The sequence below is a fragment of the Miniopterus natalensis genome, chromosome 12, assembly GCF_054644295.1.
Source record: "Miniopterus natalensis isolate mMinNat1 chromosome 12, mMinNat1.hap1, whole genome shotgun sequence".
In the NCBI taxonomy this organism is placed as follows: Eukaryota; Metazoa; Chordata; class Mammalia; order Chiroptera; family Miniopteridae; genus Miniopterus; species Miniopterus natalensis.
Genome location: NC_142092.1, coordinates 68,043,796 through 68,065,861, shown reverse-complemented (window position 1 = coordinate 68,065,861; position 22,066 = coordinate 68,043,796). Strand labels below are relative to the sequence as shown.

Here is a 22,066-nt window from a genome sequence, read left to right as displayed (position 1 = left end):
TGGGCTGTAGCGGGTGTGTTAGACACTCTCTCAGCTGAGAGCATTACATCTCAGGCTGTGGGGCCCCCAGGAAAGGTCTAGGTTGGAGGAAAGGGTGGTTTGGGGGTCAGACAGACTGGGTTTGAATCCTGGCTGTGGCTTTGGACGAGCTTCTTATGTTTCAAAGGAGGACACAGGCCTGCAGTAAAGGTGCGTGTGAGCTGGCGGTGTGTGCAGCGCCCACCCAGTGCCCAGCACAGAGCAGGTAAGGGGGCTGCACAGGCACCTTGGTGAACTCGGTCTCAGTCCCCAGATTCCTGAGCTGACTCAGGGCTTACCAGCCTGCTCGGTTTTAACAGGACATGAGAGTAAAGGTAAGAATGACTCTCCGAACGCAAATGGGGAGGGTGAGCGTGTGCATGCGCGCGTGTGTGTTAGTGGTGCATTCCTCTTCCACAGCCCTCTACCACTGTGTCTCCAGGTCACTGTCATCAAAGGCACATGGAGAAAACCACGACCCAGCACAGCATCTGCGAGTACGTTCTCTCCTGGGACAGGTGCACTTTGTGAATTACAACGTCAGAGGAGGAGTGAAGCCACACCAGTGCTGGATACCCTGGCAGAGTGACCAAGTCACATCTGACAGGACAGGACACGGGGCATGCCCAGTGTGAGGCTCAGCAGCCCTGGGAGAGTCTGGGGCTGGCTTCTCTGTCAGGTCCCAGCAGGGCTGGGAATGGGCAGAGGCCAGGCCCCTCTCACTGGTCTCAGCCATTAGGTCGGGAACTGGAGCCCAGTTGGCTTGGGGGCCTCACCCCGCGGGTAGAGTTGTTTTCTGGTAATTGTGGTTTTAAGAGGAAATGAAGTGACAGACCAAAAGCCATGGTGAGTAGTTTCCTGGGAAATATGGTTTTTGCTTCCCCCAATATCTACAATGGGGGCTTCTCTGGTATATAAGCGGTGGACAACTTTCTCAGTTCTAAGAAAGAAGAGTCACACCAGAAAGAAGAAAAGCAGCAGAAAAGGAAATAGGAGAAAGAAAAGAAATCTAGGACAAATCCTCTCTGATCAGCAAGAGGAGCCAGTGGCTCACTTTAAACATGCTCCTAATTTATTTCAGGGAAGAGAATGAAACTTTCTTTTCCCTGAAATAAACTTCTCTGGTAAGTCCGAGGAGAAAGAACGAGCCCAGCAGCTGCACTGGATGCCTCCTCCATTCTTTGGAAGGCTGCTGTCCAAGGGTGGCCACCAGCCCAGACAGAGACTCCTTGGTCTCCATTGCAGGGGCCCTGCACTCTGCCATGACTGCCAGAAGCAGACTGGCTAAGGGCTGTGAACAGTGCCACATTTCCCCAGAGAGGAGGGGAAAATGTCCCAAATAATCATATATAGTACATCACACTCAAACACACCAGTGAGGTCTGAGCACCTATGTGTGTGCTCATTTACAGGTACAGAATCAGTGACCAGGTCACATGCCTTCCAGAAAGGGCAGGACTATGCCCCAAGCAAGATCCCTTCTGCTGTATGCCCAACGTGGACTCACCCCCCCATAGGTGACTTCCTACCCCTTCACTACACCACGGCATGAGGCACTTGCATTTCCGATCATGTCACAGATTGGGGATCAGAGGCTCAGAGAGGTCACACAAGTAGCAAGCACAGACTCCACAGTCCATGAGGTATGAATGGAATTTCTGAATAAAAATCTCCTGCTTCCACACCAGGGCCCTTCAAGGTGTTGACCATTACCACGCCCTCCCTGAGTCTCCCAGAGGCCCTTCTTTAAGTTCTGGCCAGGCCTCTGGGCCAGGAAGGGCCTGTGTGCTCGAACATTCCAAATGCAGACCCACTTTTCCTTGGCTTCCTCTCCCTGTTACTGCGCCGCCCTCCTCCTGGCCATTCCAAGTCAAACACCGGAAGCCACAGACACTTGACCCCTCCTTTACAGTCCCAAAGCCCGCTGCTGTCACCCCCCACAGCCGTGTCACTCTGCTCTCTGAACACCTATCTGTACACACACACACACACATACACACCTCTTTCCTGGCTTCTCAGCCTCCTAGACAGACGGCAGGGCTCAGGCAGTCCTGCATGCCCACAGCACTGTGCTCAGGAGGCCAGCTCACTGGCCGCCTGGTGGGCAGTGTTCACAGCACAGCTTTGGCACACACTGCCCAGCCGAGAGCCCCTATCATTCCCTCCCTAGGGCTCTGCCTCTGGTGTTTTAAAGACCTTACTAGTGTTTGGGGGTTTCTGTTAAGATATGGAGACAAACTCCCTCTCCCTGGTGACAGTTGTTTCTATCTAAATGTCAACGTATGTTTGGAGAACTTGTGTTCTGGAAAGGTGGTAAGGTGACCTGCAAAGGCCTGCCTCCCCCAGGGGAAATGAGAGGCCTGGGAGGTGCTGGGCTGGGAGAGAGGGAGGAGCTCCTTCCCAGCCTGAGGCTCGGTCACAGATGTACCTTTAAGGGAAGAGAATGGGAGAATTTCCCAGGTGAGGTCCTCACTGCCATATAGGGCCCTGCACCCGGCACTGCTCCTCTTCAAAGAATGCCCTTTCCCATCACCCCTTATGTTTACACCGGCCATCCTCTGGGGTCTGCTCAGAGAGCCCCTCCTGCAGGACCTCTCCTTTGGGCACATGCCCAGCACCAGGTCTCTTCTCATGGCAGTCCATGTGTGGGTCCCCTCTGCATTCCTGTGTCCCTGGTATGGGGCAAGGCCTGGACGGGCTCAGTGGCTGTGCAGAGGCTGTGAGGGAGGCTGCTCCCCAAGGGAATATCCCTGTGGGCAGAGGGGCTCTAGCCTGGGGCACGTACCAACCCCCCTGAAAGTCTGGTGAGCACAAAAGCAGTGGGTTCCCGCAGGAGTCTGGGAATCACCTCCAGGGATGGAGAAGATCTAAGCAGTAGTATTTCATTTGTTTTTAAATTGTGATAATTGAGGTTAAGTTCACATAGTTTAAAATTAACCATTTCAGAGTAAACAATGCAGTGGCATCTGGTACCCACATGGTGTTGAGGCACCACCACCTCCACCGAGTTCCAGAACACTCCCTCACTCCTAGGAACACCTCGCACCCCTGACCCTCAGCAGTGCCCCCCGGAGCAGGTTTTTATTCCTCCTTCCACTAACAGTTATGTCTTTGGAAAGAAAAATCTAGAAACATGACTGGTTTTCTGGACCACAGTGGCCCGGCCCTGGAATGTCTGTCATGCTCCTGCCCTGCTAGCTGTGACAGGGTGGGGATGAGCCGACTGCCAAGGTCGGCGGGTAGGACTTGGAAGGCTGTAAATAAAAACAGGAGAAAAAGACTCAGAAAAAAAACTAACTTGTAAACTTGGATATTAGCAATAGCAGCATTTTTATATGTGTGTGTGTGTGTGTGTGTGTGTACTTTATATACAGGGGTGGGCAAAAGTAGGTTTACAGTTGCATGATGACACTATTTTTAGTTAAAGCTATTGTATAATCATAATCTATAGCCTGCATGGTTTTTTCCACATGAACCATAAACCTACTTTGCCCACCCTTGTATAATATTAAAATAAACTTTTACATAGACAAATGTATAAGGTGTCATGTCCATCTTATGTATTTATGTAATATGCAACATATGTATTTATATATTTATATATACACACGTGCACATACGTGTACACACATTTAGCACTTCTGAAGCTTGCTCTTAGCTTCTTAGAGACTGAAGGAAGGGGGGAAACAGTGCACAGCCGCAGCCAGCAGGCCCTGCCTGCCCTGCCTTCCAGGGAGGAGTCCCTGCTCCCATACCTGGGAGACCCGGGGGACAGCAGGGAGCTGTGGGCCCGAGCTTGGGCCCCTCTCCAAGTGGGCAACCAAGGTGCTTGGTTAAGGCACCAGGTCCTCGGGCAGGCGCACAGGCAATTTCTTCAGAAAAACTTCGGAGGAGGCTCAAGACAGAGGCGAGAAGCGAGTATCACTGTGGGCCCCCAGAGGCGGCCCCGTGGAGAGGAGGAAACAACCATTTTATCTTAGAGCTCACGATAGAAAGACAGGCTCAGTCAAGAGCTCTTCGTGTTCTTCCAGAAAACGGAAGAAAACAAACTCGGAAGGAAGGAAAGAAAGGTGACAGGGCCCTGTGGGCTGGGACCTGGGAACAGGAGCTTGCCCAAGAGGCACAGGTCGCTTTCATCCATGTGTGGGGTTCCTCACACACGGCCAGGTCCCCAGGAGCTGGTGAAAATTTGCCAAACAAACGATATGCCTGCCAAACTTCATTTCTTTAAAAAATCTAGCATGTCAAAGATTATGATAGGCTGAAAGAATGTGGATTTTAGCAAAGCATTTGACAAAATGTCTCATGTTACCCATGTGGGTAAGACAGGTAAATACAGCTGGACAATGTTAAGGGTGGGAGAACCCCTAACTGGTTGGACTAGATGCCCAAGGAGGTGATCAACAGATTGATGCTGACCTTGAGTGACCTCTCTGGAGGTTGCCCAGGGCGTTACCAGCTACCAGTTACCTCAGTGAAGACGTGCCTAGCATGCTTACCTAATATGTGGCTGACAGCGAGGATAGTCTATAAACTGGTAACAGAGAGAAATCCAATAAAGATCTCAAAAAGTTGGGATCATGGGAGGGATTTACTGAAGGTCAATGTTAAGTCTGGTACTTTAGGTCCTAAAAACCAACTGTGTTAGATGGAATGAAAGAGATGAAGAGATTTCTTCGTAGGTGAATGACATGATTTCACCATTTGAAAAGGGGGAGATGCCATCGTAAGGCAGAGGGCTGTAGTCTTGGTGCCAGAGCCAGGGAGTCACCATCTCCGTCTGGAGTTCAGTGCCTGGACTGAATTCCCAGAGCATCATCCGGCAGCTTCCAAGGGGCCCACGATGGTGAGGGACCCGGAGCTAGAACACACGAGGAAACGGGAGGATGCCATCAGGCCTGATGCTCCAGGAAGGCACAATCCTGTCCATATTTGTTCACTGTTGCTCCCACCCAGGCCCAGAGCCCAGCGCTGTGCGCAGCACAAGGGAAGTTCAGCAAGATGGGGGCTCTGGTCCAGGAAGAGAAGACTGGAAGGTGACCGTAACCAAATGTCTGCACGGATTCTCAGAGCTGTCACAGGAGGAGGAGGGGCTAGAGAGATGGCGTGTGGCTCAGGGGGGAGAGCTGCCCTCCTCTGTGGAAGATGGAAGGACCAGAAGAGCTAGATGACAAGGTGGTGGCCTTGTGTCCAGGAGCTGGGGAGGGATTTCGTGTGTTGGGTACAAAGCTGATCTGTGGGACTGCTAAATCCCTTCTAATTCTGTAACATTCATTTCCACTCTCCTGATCTGGGCAACCTTTCCATATTTTAAAATATCTAGAGGTTTGCCAAACATAATTCTTAAAATCAATGGCATGCGTTTTTCATGTGTTCCCAAAGCACACTCATAAATCACCCCCATCCCAGCTCCTTGTGGGGGAGCCGCGCTTCTTTCCTTCCTCTCGTCCTCCCCAAGCTGAAGCCGGCATTTTGTCTTCACTATCTCAGCACTGAGACTGATACTCACTCTAGCATCATCTATGGCCAGGTCTTTCTCTGAGTGACACATGGTGGCGGAGCTGGAAACAGAGCCCAGTAAGAGGTCCCCCACCATTGGGGGCTACATTTTCATCTCCAACCTGCCTCCGAGTCAGCCTGGGGTTTATATGGGGGTCATCATTGGTTAGACATGGCCTAACCAATCTGTGGTAACAACCCAGAAGTGGGGTCAGAGCCTGTCCTTTCCTCATGGTTGCCAAAAGTGGCATTCCTGGGCACAGGGCAGTCCCCTCCACTCCCCGTGTGACACAACAGACTCCCACAAGCTCAGAGGTAACACAACTTCTCCCCCAGCCTGTTCCACTATGGAGAGAAAAGGAAACCCACACACACTGATCCCAGACTAGGTAGTGACCCTACATCCAACAACCCTCAACATGATCACTTACCAGTTATACTTAGGGAAACTGAGGCTGAGAGCAGTTTTTCAGCTTGAGGTGGCATGCCAGGGAGGTGGTGGGGAAGGGCAGGCTGGGGGGTGAACAGACCTGGGCCTTAACTCCAACTCAGCAGGCAGCAGATGTATGGCCCAGTAGGTCACCTCAATTCTCTGTGCATCAGTGGCCCTGTCTGTTAAATGGGGATAACACATCACTCTCTCAGGGGGCTGTTGTGGGGGCGAAAGGAAACGCAATTGGACAGGGGAGGTAAAGCGCCTGGCCCCATGTGAGGGGCGCGTGCTGGGCAGGTTTCCTTTTAGTACTAGGACAGTGTTTCTGATTTTTCTGTTTTTAATTTTGTTTTTGGTGGCAGTTTTAACAAAACGCTGATCCACGCACCAAGCAAGCAACCTACAGCAGATGAAGGCAAGGAAGTGCCGTGGGCTCCGTAGCACAATTAGCATTCTCCTAAACAAACGAGCTTCAACAGAGCTGTAATTAAGCAGGCCTGTAATTAAGTATATGCCCTTTATCATAACGATCATGCTTAAAAGTGGCATGATGCATGGAACTCTGCTATTAATGCTGTAATCCCAAACTGAAGTGCGGCTATGTAGAAATCAGTGTGTCAGGCCTGTCACCAGAGTGTTTGTAAAATACATTAGAGAAAAAAACCAGGAAACAATGAGCTCATTCAACTGTTCTTTTTACAGCCAGGCACTGAGAGTCAAAAGCACTGTGCATGCTTACAGAAGCACAAGGTTTAAACAAATAAAGCTTGAATCTGCTCCTGTATTAATACTACCTCATATAAAAAGGAAAGGAGGGGCTGATTCTTTTTTTCTAACTGACCTGAATCCAATCCCGCGTTTGCTGTTCTTGGGGAAGTGGTCCGATTTGTATGCTGCATATTGGACATAAAATTAGACTCTTGGTGCGCACATAGCTCTGCCATGAATCTGTGGGAACTTCGCCTGGCAATGGGGTAGGGTTATAGCTGTTGTGTCTTCCTTCATGTGAGAACTATAATTTCACTTGCCAAGGAAGTCCCTCAGAGCAGTCCCTTGATTTTCCCTCCAAGCACACACCCTTGGACTTCTGCAGGCTCAACCCAGACCCACCGCTGACCAACTCCCAAGGGCTCTGGACCCAGGACCACCCCATCACGTTGGGTACCCACAGTTGCTTAGGGCAGCCAACTCCTTCCCTCACTGAGACCACAACCAAAAAAATGCTCCAGTCAACACATGCATTAATTTTAACATGCATGACAGAGTCACAAAATCAGGTGGTAGAAAGTGTAAAATTAAAAAATAAAAGACTCCACTTCCAGCATCACGGTTGTTACCTGCTCACAGTTGTCAAGCAGTGTTAAGTGAGCCTGAGTCACAGTCCCTCGGCAGCACTCGCAGAGATGGTGGTAATCAGTGTGCTTACTGGCAGGTAGTCATTCTGAGTAAAATTAAACGCTGCTGGAGAGGTGGGAGACCTTCGATTCTGGGTGCCTGCTTGGGGCTCAGGGCTATAAATAATCGGCAACATGGCCCTTCCCTCTCCCCTCTCCTGCGGTGGTTCCAAAGTCCTTCACAATATGTGTGGGAAAAATGCCAACGACTCAAGATCTCAAGGCCATTTCTCAAAACTCATCTGCAAACCAAAACACCAAGCCCGGCCTGCATTCTTGGTGATCTTACTTTGGGGACATTCCTTGAAGATATCTGTAGACACCCCCAGCGCTGTCTACTCAGTGACATTCCAATTGAGTTACACAAGGCCAACAACTTCCTTCTAGACCCCCAAGGTAATTTGTTTTGCCACGATCTATCAGCCATGCGAGAGCCTCCCGAGTCCCACACACAGGAGGTGGCCCCCTGTGGGGAGGAAGAAACAGGAGCTGGAGTCAGACACGCATGAGCTCAGCCACGGCTGGCCATGGGCTGTGGGCAAGTCACTTAGCCTTGGAGTTTCAGACTCACTTGTTGGAGATAATCACGCGCACTCTGCTGTTCCACTGTGGGAGAACCGGCACCAAGAAGGGCCAGCACAGCCTGACCTGCAACAGGCACTCAACACACGGCAGCTACGGCCGAAAACAGAGCCAGCAGCCAATGATTTTTCCCAGGAGTGAGCTCGGAGCAAGTCCTCCAACCCCCCTTTGACTTAGGACCAGCACCTAATCTCTGTGCCTCTTTCCTCAACTGTAGAAGGAAGGAACCAATAATACCTGAATAGCTGTGACATTCAGATGAGCTAAAATCATGAAGCCCCAGGTACAAACTAACTGCTCAATAACTGTCATCATCATCATCATTATTATGACTGTGCTAGAGGACAGTGCCTTTTTACGGTAGCACGCCTTTTTCTTTTCCTACCTTCTTTTACATAATAACATAAGTGTGGCCACAATAAATTATGTAGCCTGTGGGCTGTGAGTTCCAATCCAAAGGCTTCTGAAAGGGCCGAAGCAAGGCCTGCCCAGGAGGAACTCATCGGGTGCCCTGAACCCCGGCTCTCGCTGGTTGTACAGGTCAAGCTCAATAGCAGGAACAGCCCCAGGTGGGCCCAGGCTGCTTAATGTCCCCTGGAAAACAGCGCCAAGCGCAAAGTGAAGAAAGCTGCTCCTGATGTGAGGAGCTGATTTGCCAGGTCAGTAGGAAATGCCATCCTCTTTAAAACAAGGTGCCGTTATACCACAAACGAATATTCTCTGAGCTTCTATTTGGCGTGGGCAATTAGGAAGTCCCCCACATTTCTCAGTCCCCCCGTTTCTATACAAAATGCCTGCCAGTAACTGCCACTTCTGTTGCCGTGTGGCCCACTCCACCTTCCCATAGTCTGCTTGAGGCAGAGACCAACTGCATGTTGCTCAAAGTAAATACAAACCCATTACATTCCTACATGAAGGGTCAGGAGGGAACACCTTCCTATGTAACACAAAGGAAGTCACCTAAAGGCGGAAGCAGAAAGGTATGATCAAGGAGGGCAAGAAGGTGAATGGAGGCTACCTAGACCTGGAAGACATTAAGGAGCAATCACGTGACCAGGGAAACACCACGTAGCGTGGCCAAGACACTATGCCCACCTCAGGGATCTCTAGAGTCAGCTTTCAAATGCAAGTCTCTCTCCTTGGACCATTCATTTTCTTAAAAACTTCAACTGTTCCCTGAAGTTTACAGGATGATGTCCAAAGGCCACAGCTCAGGTCCTCACAGGTTGACTGCAGCCTGGCTTTATTGCCCAGTTCCCTTCCCCTCCCCTCCCCTCCCCCCACACCCTGCTCCCACACCTGAGGATCTAGCTGCCCCGACCTGTGCACCCTTTTCTGACTGAGTCAGGCATTCTATATGCAACGCGTCCCTCTCCTTGCTGTGGGCTCAGCCTGGAGAGCCCATTCCTGCTCAGGAACCCCTGAACCTGGCTGATACAGCACCCCATTGAGGCACCTTCCAAGCTACTAATCATTGAATCAGTGGGCTGTTGGCTGAGCATGTGCTCTAACCACATCCCAATGTCCTTCTCCAAGTACGAGCTCCATGCTGGCCTAGGGCCTGCGAGGAAGAGGCGACTTCAGGCCACCGTCTAGAAGAAAGCTAAGTTTTGTACTGGGACGTCTTCAGGACTCTGGAAAAGGGACATTCCAACTCCTTTTTCTGTGTCCATGATCAACCAGTAAACTTTTAATGACTTGTCCATTTACACAAGTATCTTAGCAACAGGGCCATAGTCTGAAGCATCGCACATACTGAAAAGGTGCAAACTTATAAATTTCATGTAAGATTTGAAACCTGTCCACAGGTGAAAAATGGTACAAAAGGTGACATTTTGTTACCACAGCATAGAGATGTCCTGACCTTGATTTATGGGATCAAGTCCCCAGGACCTGAGGACCCCGAGTGAAGTGAGAATTCAGGAGAGCTTCAGAGCTGAGGCCTGAGCCCTGGGTAGGGCATGAGCCCTGGAGGGGCAGCCTCAGTCGGAGGGGCTGCCTGAGCGCCCCTGGAGCAGCCAGCTAATTCCCAAAGACCTGCTGCCCTGGCAGACAGATCTGTAGGTCAAGTAAAGAGGGAAGGTCTGCCTGGCCGGCATGGCTCAGTGGTTGAGCATAGACCTATGATCCAGAAGATAGTGGTTCGATTCCTGGTCAGGGCACATGCCTGGGTTTCAGGCTCAATCCCCAGCAGAGGGAGTGTAGGAAGCAGCTAATCGATCTCTCTCTCCCTCTCTCTGAAGTCAATAAAAATGTATTTTTTTTTTAAAAAAGAGGGAAGGTCTGGCAGCAATCTAAACCCAACTTATGTGTATGCAAGACTGCACTGTGTGTGTGCTGAATCAAGTCATCACTTAATGATGAAACTAATAATCAGAAGAGGAAAAAGCCATTTCTGTGTCTCATGTTTTCCTCACTCTACAGAAAGCTCAAATACTGGACTTCCCAGTTAAGACCAGAGCCCTGGCCATCCTCCCCTCACGAAGCTAGACTTACTGCATCTGGTCGAAGTGGGGAGGATCTAACGGTCCCCATAGAGGGTGTAGGGTGACAGAGGACTGCAGGTGTCACGGCCGTGGTTGGGATGGGACACAGGAGTCTATACATGGGACACACACACAGGTACATTTCCAATCAGCAGGCTTTTCAATAAACTTTCCCCTGTGGAAATGGCTTCTCTTGAAAGCAGTACATCACCTTCCAAAACTCGGCTCCAACGGACACACTCTCCAGACCATGGTGATACTCAGAAAAGGGGCAGCTCGAGACAGAACTGATGTCCGACCCAACACCCACTCTGATTTGGGGATAGCAGGGTGAGCATGTCCTTCTGTCCAGCTGCTGTGTCTATGAAGAAAGTTGCGATAAATTACCCAGGTTTCAGATTTAATATTAACCTTTAAAGGGCATGTCACAAAAGTGTATTCTCTAAATATTGGTTTTGTGCTCGCTCTATAAGCCCATCGTGCAAATAGGTGTGAGGTCCTGCCTGCACCTGTCATGGGCATCTCCTGCCACCTGACAGTAATTCCAAACAAATGCAGCAGTCCCACGAATGAACAATTCAGCCATCCACTCTAACCACACTCTACGCTCAGCTTTAGGATTTAATAATAGAGCCTGCTAATACCACTCTAATTTCTAGCGCTGATGAACTTTCAGAGGCAACACGAGTTGAAATAACGAGCACAGAGATGACAAAGAATTTTAATCCAGGGTTCTTTGAACTATCCAGTATAATAAGCACTTGTTCCTCTCCACAATGGGCATATAAAAGAGAAATCTAAGTAATAATTGCTGTAATTATCTTGAAAAACATGCAGAGATTAATGGTGATTATGAAAATCTGTATAATTGTGCCGAGATCATCACTGATCAAGTGTATCCTGAAATGGCCGCTGCTGGGGAACTTTTAACACAGAGCTCCGTAGGGGCGCGGAAATGTGACACTTTGGCTTTCTCCCTGTAAAATATCACCCCGTGTTTATGAAATTGTTTTCCATCATTTCCAGCACCCTGGCCTGCATTTTAACTCTCCATACCAGTGCCCTGACAAGGCTCCGAGATGCCCTTAATGGGATGCGTGTGTCATTGTGGTTCAAAGCCCCAAGTTCAACTTGTTATTTATTCAAATAATTAATTACTCTTGTATCCATCGAGCAGTCTGTCATGACACATTAATGACTTGATAGACTCCTATGAACTGGTGAACACAGAACAGCAGAGCGTTTTTATCGTCATTTAATTTTAAAACGATCCTGTGTGAAATTATCTAGTCGTGAGTGATGGGAGCATAAAGAACAGACTCAGCAAAGCCCCTTTTGGATCATTGCTTTATTAATGGTAACGTCAGGGAAATGAAAAATGCTAACATTGTCATATTCCACTGCTGGGTGGAGATGAATGGCTGGGGGAGTGGGCGAGGGCCCCGCGAGCTCACTGCCGCAAGTGCGCAGCCCCCTCCTGGGGGCCCAGCCTTGCACACCCGCGGGCTCCAAATCCACCTCCACGCCCTGGCTCCCTTTTGAGTTTATGGCTCTTGACGACGTCTATTACTTTGTGTGTGTGGTCTTTTTTTTTTTTTTTTTAAACTTGAATTTTCCACTAGTGATATAAAGCACCCTCACGAAAACATTTCGCTTTATTGCTTTGAACATTATACGTTATTAATCCAATAGAAAAACGTTAAAGATATTGCTGTCACCTTTAAATGTGAAATGATATTAGGTGCTAAAAATTGCTGGGTTAGTAGAAAAGATGTTCCCTTAGTTTCTTTTAAGCTGTGAGATAACTGTGCTGGGCTGGTGACAAAATAATATTTCTCCACGGCTCACAGCGCAACAGCTGCTTAGAGAGACTTCCTGCTCAGCTACTCTTTTTATATAGTGAAAATTGTTTCTCAATTGTTTTAATTACAAACCTGGGAATCTAAGTAAACCCCTCCCCAGCAGTGTCGCTCAAAGACAATAGACGGGGATCCCTGAGGAGCCACAGCGCCAGCCTGCAGGCGGAAGCGCGGGAGCCTCCTCGGGACAATGGGAAAGGCAGGAAGGCCTGTGCCCGCCCTCTCCCCCTCTCCGGAGAGAGAAGGGTGGGTTTCTCTTCCCACACGCTTCCTGTTTCTGCTTTCCTGGCCCCAGAGCATTGCTCCACCACCCACCCGGACGCTCAGTCCAGGGACCTGGAGCAACAGGGACTTGCCCCACACCCCACGAGGTGTTTTCTGTGTGTCAACAGGATAATCCCATGAGGGAGGGAGGCAGGGAGGGAGGTACGAATCGTCGCTGTCACCATCATCACCCCCACTTTACAGAGGGTGCTCAGGCAAAGAGCAGTTAAGCAACCTGCCCAGGAACACAGGGCCACAGGAAGCGGAAGAAAAGTCAAACCCAGGAAGCCCAACTCCTTCCTAGGGCTCTACCAGAGAGCTCCCCGGAACCTGGTCCTCCACCCCTCCACTGCCCTGGACACCAGGGGGGTGCCCGCCCGTCTGGCCGACATTAGCTGCCTGGCTCCACATCCCTCCGACTCCTCTCTCCTGCGGAAGAGGGTTTGGAAAGAAATGGGGCACAGGCAGCTGCCTCCGTCACGCGCAGCAAAGAACACTCGGGGCCTACATTGGCACAGTTGAAAACACATCTGACGCGAGCAGACACAGGGTGTTAGAATTCTGAGGATAAACAAGTCGAAGGACACGGGGAGGTCCCAGCCTCAAGTTTGGTGGCCTGTTTGGTGGACTGCCTTCCTTTTTCAGGTGGAGACACTGGGCCCGACTGCCCATGACTTTCACAGGGACATCTCCAGCAAGTGGCAGTGAAGCTGGAGCTCCAGCATCCTCCGCTTAGGGCCTGCCTCACACAGTGCATGCTGGTCCCCGCATGGCGGGCAGAACCTCAGCAAGTGGAACTGTGCCAAGTCTAGAGGCTGTGGGGTGTATCGCAGATCCATTTGGGAGAATGTTGTGGGGACCCTCAAAGAGACAGGCAGGTACTCTCCAGGACAGCTGAGACCGAGGGACAAGAGACTGCGGATGCCATAGGCAGGAAAAAAAAGTGGTTTTCAATGGGAGCCCCACATGGAAAGTGCAGGCACATAACCCAAATTGTGGGGGACACAACTTCTCAACCAGGGCAATGCCTCTCACGAAGCCAGCCCACTGAAAACAAACTCTGACCTATAGCTAACAGCTTAAAAAGACACAATGAGTGGTTTCTCCATGAGGCTTTCAGGGCAACAGCAACGAGGAGCAATGCACAGCAGGCCAGAATTAGCATAGGGGATCCTTGTGAGACTCAAGGCCCCTTCTTAAAAATACTTTCCTTAACGCTCCAGGGAGTAGTACATAAATTTTTTAAAATCTCATGACAAAAACCCACATCTTTCAGGGGAAACACATCCTGCACATAGGCCTGCGTGCAGCTGCTTAGAAATGAGAGATTTAACTCAGAGACCAATGTTACAAGAACCACGTTGCGAGCACCTGTGGTGCCTCGTAACTTTCCCACGTGGCTGAACACCCGCCATCTCCTTTGTCCTTTCTACCCTGTGCCCATGGGGCTGACCCTGTTCCCGTTTCAAAGTGACAACAGTGGGCTCGGAGGCTTACTGGCTTGCTCAACGCGACCCGGTGGGCCACTAACAGAACCAGGTGTTGAATACAGGACTCCCGACTGCTGTGTAATCATTTATTGAGTCAGTGGAAAAACCGTCGGAGTGGAGGCCTGGAAGGGATGACCCCAGAACCCAAAGTCCAAGGCTGTCTCTGGGTGAGACAATGTTCAGGGCTGCTGGTCTGGGTTCTCGGAGGACAAGGGTCATTAGCGGGCAACTCGGTCTTTACTGCAAAATATTTTCCAAATCGTCTTTGACAGGCACGCCCTGAGAGCGCACCTCTTTGGGCTTGTTTTTATTGTTTAGCTTTGGTGGCCAGGGGGCCAGCCTGGTGATAGGGGCTCTCAGCTTGATTCCATCCAGGTTGGACAAGTGCCAAGTCGTGACTTCATTTTCACCTGAGGTTGTAAATACACAAGGTGGCTTCAAACGTCCTGCCTGCAACATCTGAATGGCCAGGTAGGGCTTGGGGTGCTGCTCCAGGCCTCTCCTTCCCTCTGCTGATGAGAAGGGAAGTTAAGTCTGCCTGAGGGTTGTCTGAGGAGGTGCCATGCAGAGGAGGCAGCAAGTACAGGGAGCTGTGTCCTTAGGCCTAAAACAGCATCTTCTTTGGTACTTGAGAATATAACATTTGCAGTGTCCATTTTTGGTGGAAATCCTCAAGGTTATGACATGAGATAATTTGTCATTTTGTCATCTGTGAAACTGGGATGCTGAGAGTGGGGTGGCTGGCCAGTAAGCCTAACAGACAGACACAACCTGAATTTCAGCCCAAATGGGCTACTCCCCACTTTCCCCCTACAAAAGCAGGAAGTTTTTCAAAGTGGTTGTTTCTTTAACAAACTGACCCCACCAAAGAGCCAACTGCTGGTGCCAGGAGGGAAGAGGGAGTCACAAAGGCCTAAGAAAATGAAGGTATAGCTGTGGAGGGGGGGGGTGGAAGGAGTCTGGGATCAATTACAGAGTGGAATGCAGCCGGGCGCAGCTGGGCGCTGCTCTGCGCGGAATGAGCCCCCCAGCCACGGTGCAGGATCGAGAGCGGGGATTTGCCAGGCTGGCGTGGCCAGGGCGTGAAAGCTGCCCCCCCTCCCCGCCCCGAGAAGAGCTGGTTACACCAGTGGTGTGAGGCTGGAAACAGGAAGAAGAGGATCCTCTAGGGTTCAGGAGAAGCAGGGAGCCCTGGGAACACCTCCAAGAGTAAAGGTGGTTTGAAAATTTTAAGAGGCCTTCTTCCCTATTTTTATAAGTGATGTTAAGAGGGGCTCTGTGAGCCCCCACCGCTGCTGGAGAAATCAGGCACAGACAGCTTTGGGAGCTGGCGAAGGGAACGGTGAAGACAAAGACTAGGGTTCAACATAGATGAAATCAGCCTCTGTTAGAAGATGTGCCTTTGCAAAACTCATTTCCCGGGAGAAAAGGAAGCCTCTGAGTTGAGGTGGCCTAAGAACGATGGATCCTTTTCCCTCTGGCTCTGCCTTTTACTACTCAGCCAGGCTTGTGCCAACATCTGGAACATCCTGAGGTGGGGACCCGGAGGCGCAACACTGGGAACCTCAGCCAAGAGAGCCGACAGCCTGATTAGAGAAGCCCTGGGTCTTGGCCCAGTTCTTTTTTACATAAACAAACATACAGTTAAAATTATTAACAGTGATGTAATATACGGAAGAATTCATTTTAGTGACAAAATTTATTTAAATAACTTATAAATGACGTCGATTTTTATTTATAGAATCATTAGTTTCTACAGGTTCATCAAAATGTTTCACTTTTACGTTACCACATTTTTGTGGGAGAAATTATGTGCTAAAGAGCCGTTTTAAAATTTGGACCTTTGGGACAATCTTGGGGAATTATCCTATGAAAACATTTATGGCCTAATTACCGTATTGGGAAGAGATTTTCAAGATGGCTTATCAAAGTTTATTGTTCTAAAATCACTCACGAGAGCACAGCAGTAACATGGAGCAGCAGAGGCTCAAAATTCCACCCGCACCCCAATTACTCAGCTGGGTGTTTGTAGGGCTGATGACATGTAGGGTGGAAATCAACCACGCCAACACCCCCAGCCACTCAAACTTATCCTTACTCTTAAATTCCTTTGGTACACCTGAAACTAACACAAAAAAGTGGTGAATGCAAACTGCAATTGAAAAAGAAAATTAAAAAAAAAAATTCCTTTGGCTCTGACCAGGGCCACCAGTCCAGCCTCCAGTCCCAGGCCACTGGGGCTCTCTCAGTTAGAGACTGGGGTCCAGGGAGCAGCTGCGGAGTTGTGAAAGTGCCCAAACAGGAACATTTCTTCCAGCAATAAAAAATCTACTCTGCCCCACTAGGCTTTCACGGAACCATAGTCAGACCGAGGGTGGAGGAAGAGGCCACGGCAACGTGCTGCGCAGCGTAAGGGAACTGGTGTATATTTAAGAGAACAAAGTGCAGGCGGTCGCGGAACCTTTGTAGTTGAGGGGACCAAGGGGCAGAGCAAACACAGTTTAACAGCCAAACTCCTCACACATGTGTAAAACCTTTGGAATTTCACTGGAAAAACTTTATTTCGAAAGTAATCTTTGAAGTTTGAAAATTAAAGCAGGAAGGCTATTTCCAGTAGAGAGAGATGGTTTCAAACTGCTGAAGGGACCAAAGGAAGGTGTTAATGGGTGCTAAGTGGCACCCACTCGGAGGGACAGACTGAATGTTTGTCTCTTTCTTAGATTTTCCTAATGGAACATGAGACATTCATTTTCTCTTGCGGGATCCTCTGCCCTGTCAGGGTCTGATGAACCTGGATGGCAACCGGGTTCATGATGATGATTCAGAGAGAAGGGGAGCCGAGTGAGTGTGTGTGCGTGTGCGCATGTGATGGGTGCACTGTGTGATGTGTGACTAGATGGCACAGCAACAAGAAAGAAACTGCATCAGTCTTGTAGCTGAGCAGGGCCAAGCCTGTGTGACAGACCGCCTCTTCCATAAAGCACCGTGGGACCCAAGCCTAGTGCTGCTGGGAATGGGGGTCTTTCAAAGTCTGAATGGGCAGAGAGGAAACAGTCACTGTTTCCTCAAGGTTGAAAATAGAACTCCAAACTTGAGAATGGAACAGGGGTACAAGGCAACTCTGCCACCGCACCTCTGGGGGCTCAAGTCCCACTCCTGCGCTCGCCGCCCAGCCCACCTCCACGCTGCTGCGTGTCCCCCCACCCTGCTCATGCACCTGGCCTGCAGTCTGAGCCTCTGACTGGCCAGGGATGCCGAGGACCAGCTACTCTAAAAAGGGTTCATAGGGAGGTGGCACTTTCATGGGGTTTGTGTCTATGATACCAGAACAGGCAAAAATAGATGCTCAATAACAACCCACTGAGCTGAGGAAACGGGATTTATCATCTTCATGTATCTCATGGCTGACAGGCACTCCCCCTATTTCCACAGTCCCCACCTGACAGAGACTCTCCTGAAGCTCAAAGAAGGGAGTGACTTGTCTTAGGGGTACACCTGGGAATTGATTCCAGGGCATGTAAAATGAAACCACATTGTCTTACAGTACCCCCCACCCTCCAATATTAGTGGTCACTTGTCCCAGAGAAAGAACCATCCTGCAATGTGCAGAAATGGCTGGAAAAGAAAGGTCTGTGAAGTTGCTAAGCGTTTCACAGGTTTTTTATTTTTGGCACCAGTTAGCAATTACCCTTGAACTTCCCTTCTCCTGAAGATATTTCAATTACTATTCCGATTACTTTAGCCAAAAAGCTCGCCCAAACCCTATTCACCCCCGCCCTGCGCCCCACACGCAAACATACTCGTCAGAGAGCAAAGGCGTGGGGAACTGGGCTTGGACAACTCTCTTTCCTCCACTAGTTGAAACACTTTCCACTTATTAACCCAGCACAGGGAGGCTGAACAGTGAGCAGCCTGCTTATTTTCAGCAATATTCAGAGCATAACCAATTTCCAGTACAGCCAAACAACCTGGAGGCCCTGTGGAGGCCGGATGTCCCCAAACCACCAGACAGACTGTGCTCTGACAGGGAACACGCTTCCCTGGCTCCCAGGCCAGCTCCCAGGGCCCACGGGGCCCACACACGCAGCAGAGTGCTGGCCGGAAGAGATGCCCTGGAGGGAAAGCACTCCCATGCCAAGGGCAGGGCCTGTCTTCTTTGCCTTTTATGGCCCAGAACCAAGCAGAGTGACCAGCAAGGAGCAGGGCTCAGAGTTTAACAAATAACAGGCTCCAAGGCCTGGGCCTGAATACCAGGAACTGTGCTGGCTTCATTTTTTACAATGAATGTTCTACTTGGGGGCCCTGGTTGTGTGTCCATTTTGTGAGCCTGCATGTGTGTGTGGCCACACAGTGTGCGAGCCTGCATGCGTGCACACAAGAAAGGGGGACCCTCCAGGGCACTTGGTAACATCTTTCCTTTGTTCATCTACCAGAGAAAAAGGTGGCGCCTCTGCTGGACACTTGCCTGAAGAGGCTTTGACGGTTGACCCCCGACTCCCACTCACACATGGGGCCAGTGGAAATAGGGGGTTTTCCATACAAGTTCCCCATAACAAGCAAGAGGGGCTGAGGCATAAAACAGTGTGACTTTCATAACTGCCAAACCCATAGCATTCCAGGTGTCCTCAATCAGCCAACCTGCATGGAATTTACCCAGGGACTCAGCAAACAGCTCGGGATCAATCGCAGACTCACCTAATCTGCTCTTTATATGCCACCTGGCTTTTCATTGCTTACCTCTGGCCACAGGCTGTGAGTTCCTGCGCATCTTTAAAGCTAAATCAGAAAGATAAATACATCCTTTCAAAGGACACGTGTCTTGGGCGCCCAGGCCAGGCCCTCTAGTGTCCTCTCTTCCTACCTCTGGGAGGCAGGGGACGAGATCTGTCCTACCTCGGAGCTCCCTGGGGCCCCTTGCTGCTTTCTCTGCTTCCTGCCCCCAAAATGTTTGAACTACTGCCCATGGGGCAAGGGGTACAGGCCTGATTGAACCCACTTCTCTCAGAGCCTTGCTATGGTCTGGGCTCCAGGCTCCTCCTTGGAGCACTAAAAGACTGGTGGCGTGTGCAGCTGGCTCTTAGGATCACCCCCTCAACAGTGCTCACCGCGTCCCCTCCTCCACAGGACGTGTGCGGAGGAGTGGTCCCTTTAAGTGAGTCCCCTCCTTGCTGTTCCTGTAGCCAACTCTGTGGTGGGAGCACCTCCCACGGGCCAGGCCACTTTGCAAGCCTCACCTCATTGAATCCTCACTGTATTCTTCGAGGAAGCTTTCCCTGCCTCCATTTCTGTTTCTACAGTTAAGGAAACCAAGACCCGGATGGTCAAGGGCCTGGCTCCCCATCAGTTTTGGGGTGAAAGGCAGAGGAGGGGGGAACACTCAGCTTCCCAACCCACTTGTTCCTCTTCTAACCCCTGCCCTTCCAAAGATGCAAAGATGTTACCTGTGAGGAGCTAGGCCACACCCCAGAGTAGACACTGGCAATTCTGCCCAGCAGTGCCCCAGCCTGTCACCATGGGGCCTTGTCACCAGCGGGAGAAGGCCAGGAGGTTGAGACACCCCTACCTTAGTGCTCCCCATTTCAGGCTGAGGGGAGCAGCTGGTCTTCACCCACGAGGCCTACAGGATGTCCCTGGGCTGCCCTAGTGGTCTTGATCCCGGGTGCCATTTCTCCTGCTCGGGTGCCAGCCCTGAGCAAGAGACAAGTGCCCTTTCAGCCTCAACCATATGCTGGACACAAGAGTGCGGAGGTTAAAGGCAGATGCTGGACCAGCCTGCCTGTGTGACCGTGGGTAAGTCAACTAAGCTCTCTGGACTTTCATTTCTGCACCTGTAAGCTGGGCCTGATACCTACACCTCTTGGGGATGTGATGAGAGTAGAATAGAAGGTTTGGGTGAAGTGCTCAGAACAGGGGCTGGCACTCTACAAATGCCATGTGCTTGTTACTATTATTAGTCTTCGCTTCTGAAATATGGTAGAAAATGACCAAAGCATGTTCTGGAAACCCTCTGTCTCTGTGCCCTCCCCCCAGCCCTACAATCAGCAGTTTCCTGTAAATAATCCTCACCCAGGGGAGGGAGCAGCACCGGGAGGGAGGGTGTCCCTGAATCAGGAGACTGTGGTGACATGACAAATAAGCTGCAGGCTGACAATGTCTCCAAGACATATTGGAGTTTACTTTGTCGTTTGGGTTTACCATCTGTGCCACTGTGATGGGGCTGGCTTCCCAGGCTGCTCTGGGAGCCTGCGGAAGGTCCACCAGGCCCCGGACAGATCTGCAAGCTCAGCTGGCCATCAGTTAAGCTGCCTAATGAGAGGAAATGGAATTTGTCCACCACCTCCCTGGGAGCCAGGCCTTCCGTCCCAGGGAGGCCGGGGGGTCTCTGCTCTACACAGTGCGGGAACCAGCAGCGCGCATCTCCCACTGGCCTCCCTGCTGGTGTAGAGTCTAGGAAATGTGGAAGAAACTTAAAACTAGGAGAAGAGTGTGAAAGGCGATGACAGAATTCTGTGGGAGGCACAATGGAGGCACCCAGGGGCACTGTCATGATTTACTGTGTGACCTTGGGAAACTCACTGAACCACTCTGAACCTCAGGTCCTCATTTATAATTCCACATGCTTCCCAGGGTGGTGTTGAGGATTAAATAAGTTCCTACACGAAAGTGACTTCACTCGATAAATATTAACTGCTATTCTCAAAACCAAACAGACACAGGTGTCACCTGCTTCTTTGTGGCCAGGCTGGTCAAAGGGACAGAAGCCAGTCCTTTGCACTGCAGGTAATGACAGGACAGTCACCCCAGCCTGAGCACAGCTGCCCGGGGGACTCAGGGCATCCTGGGCCCTGGCCAGCCTTCCGGTTTCTGAACTATCCCCAGGTCCCTGAGCAGAAAAAGCAGGAAGTGGTTAAATTTGCCCAAATTACAGGCTGTCCTTACTTTTAACCATAAAGAATGAGTGTCTGCCTTCTTCTGGAAATGAGCCTTAGCGAGGAGGTGCTGTGGGCATATTCACTCTCATCTGAAGCCACATTAATGACAGGAAACCAGGGAGGCCAGGCCTGTCTATCAGACAGACAGCCTGGGAAAGGGCTGTGGATCTCGGTGGCCAGCCCCACCCGCCATGACCACTCTGGGAAATCTGTGCTATGTGCCTGCGGCCATGAGCCTTCTCCAGTTACCCAGCTCAGCAAACTGGAGAGCACATCTGATTTCCACAGTTTGTATGTGAATTTTTATGGTGCTGGGTCACATCCAGCTGGTGTATGGGGGACTCCTCGCTCTCCAGGCACCCACCCTCTGCAACCAGGCTCTCTGCCCTGAGCAGTGAATGTTACTATGTTTCCTGGGCTAGGCACACAGCAGTTCCTCAGTACCTGTTTGAATAGGTGACTGTCCCTGATGAATTCTCAGAGCCCCTTGAGTGAGAGGTGCAAGGGGCCCTGCCATAGGCAGGAGGAAAATGAGCCTAAACAAGAAGAGCATCTGCAAGATACTGGGTCATGCCCAGCCTGGAAGGCGGGAGTGGGGGGGGGGGGGGTGTCTCCAAAGCCCCTGCTCCTCTCGAGGCCATGCTGCTTGGTGGTCTTGTGCATGTCCCTGGAGTGTCACCAAGAATGTGGGAACACTTTCAAATAGTACTTCCAATGGTCAAAGCTTTGGAATAAGGCTCTTGAAGTAATTTTTAAAAAATGAATTAGCTGGTGTTTCAGGATGAACTCTAAGAACGGAATAGTCTAGTAGCAGCAGCAGTCAGTCCCTGTAATGACAAGATAACAGTGTGCTAAGGAAAGACTGCAGGGCTGGTTCGGTCCCATGTGCTGGAGCTGGGGGCTCTGAAAGCAGAGCTTCTGTCCGCAAGGAGGGGACAGTGCTGCTGCAGGGAGCTCGAGAGGTGTGTGCCTGTGTCCAGGTACACAGGGCTGGAGGTGCTAACGGAGGAACCAGAGAACAGAAGCCCCCACAGATGGCTTCCAGAAGAGTGGGGCTGGAGGGCAAGCTGGAGGCTGCTGAGGATGTGGACCGGGAACAGGACGGCGCT

The 22,066-nt window shown here is 50.6% G+C and overlaps 1 protein-coding gene across 2 annotated transcripts in view; it reads right to left on the bottom strand.

The window, feature by feature from the left end:
• Positions 1–22,066, bottom strand: part of MVB12B (multivesicular body subunit 12B) — a 141,754-nt gene that overhangs the window by 21,073 nt on the left and 98,615 nt on the right. The gene's annotated exons all lie outside the window — the stretch shown is intronic.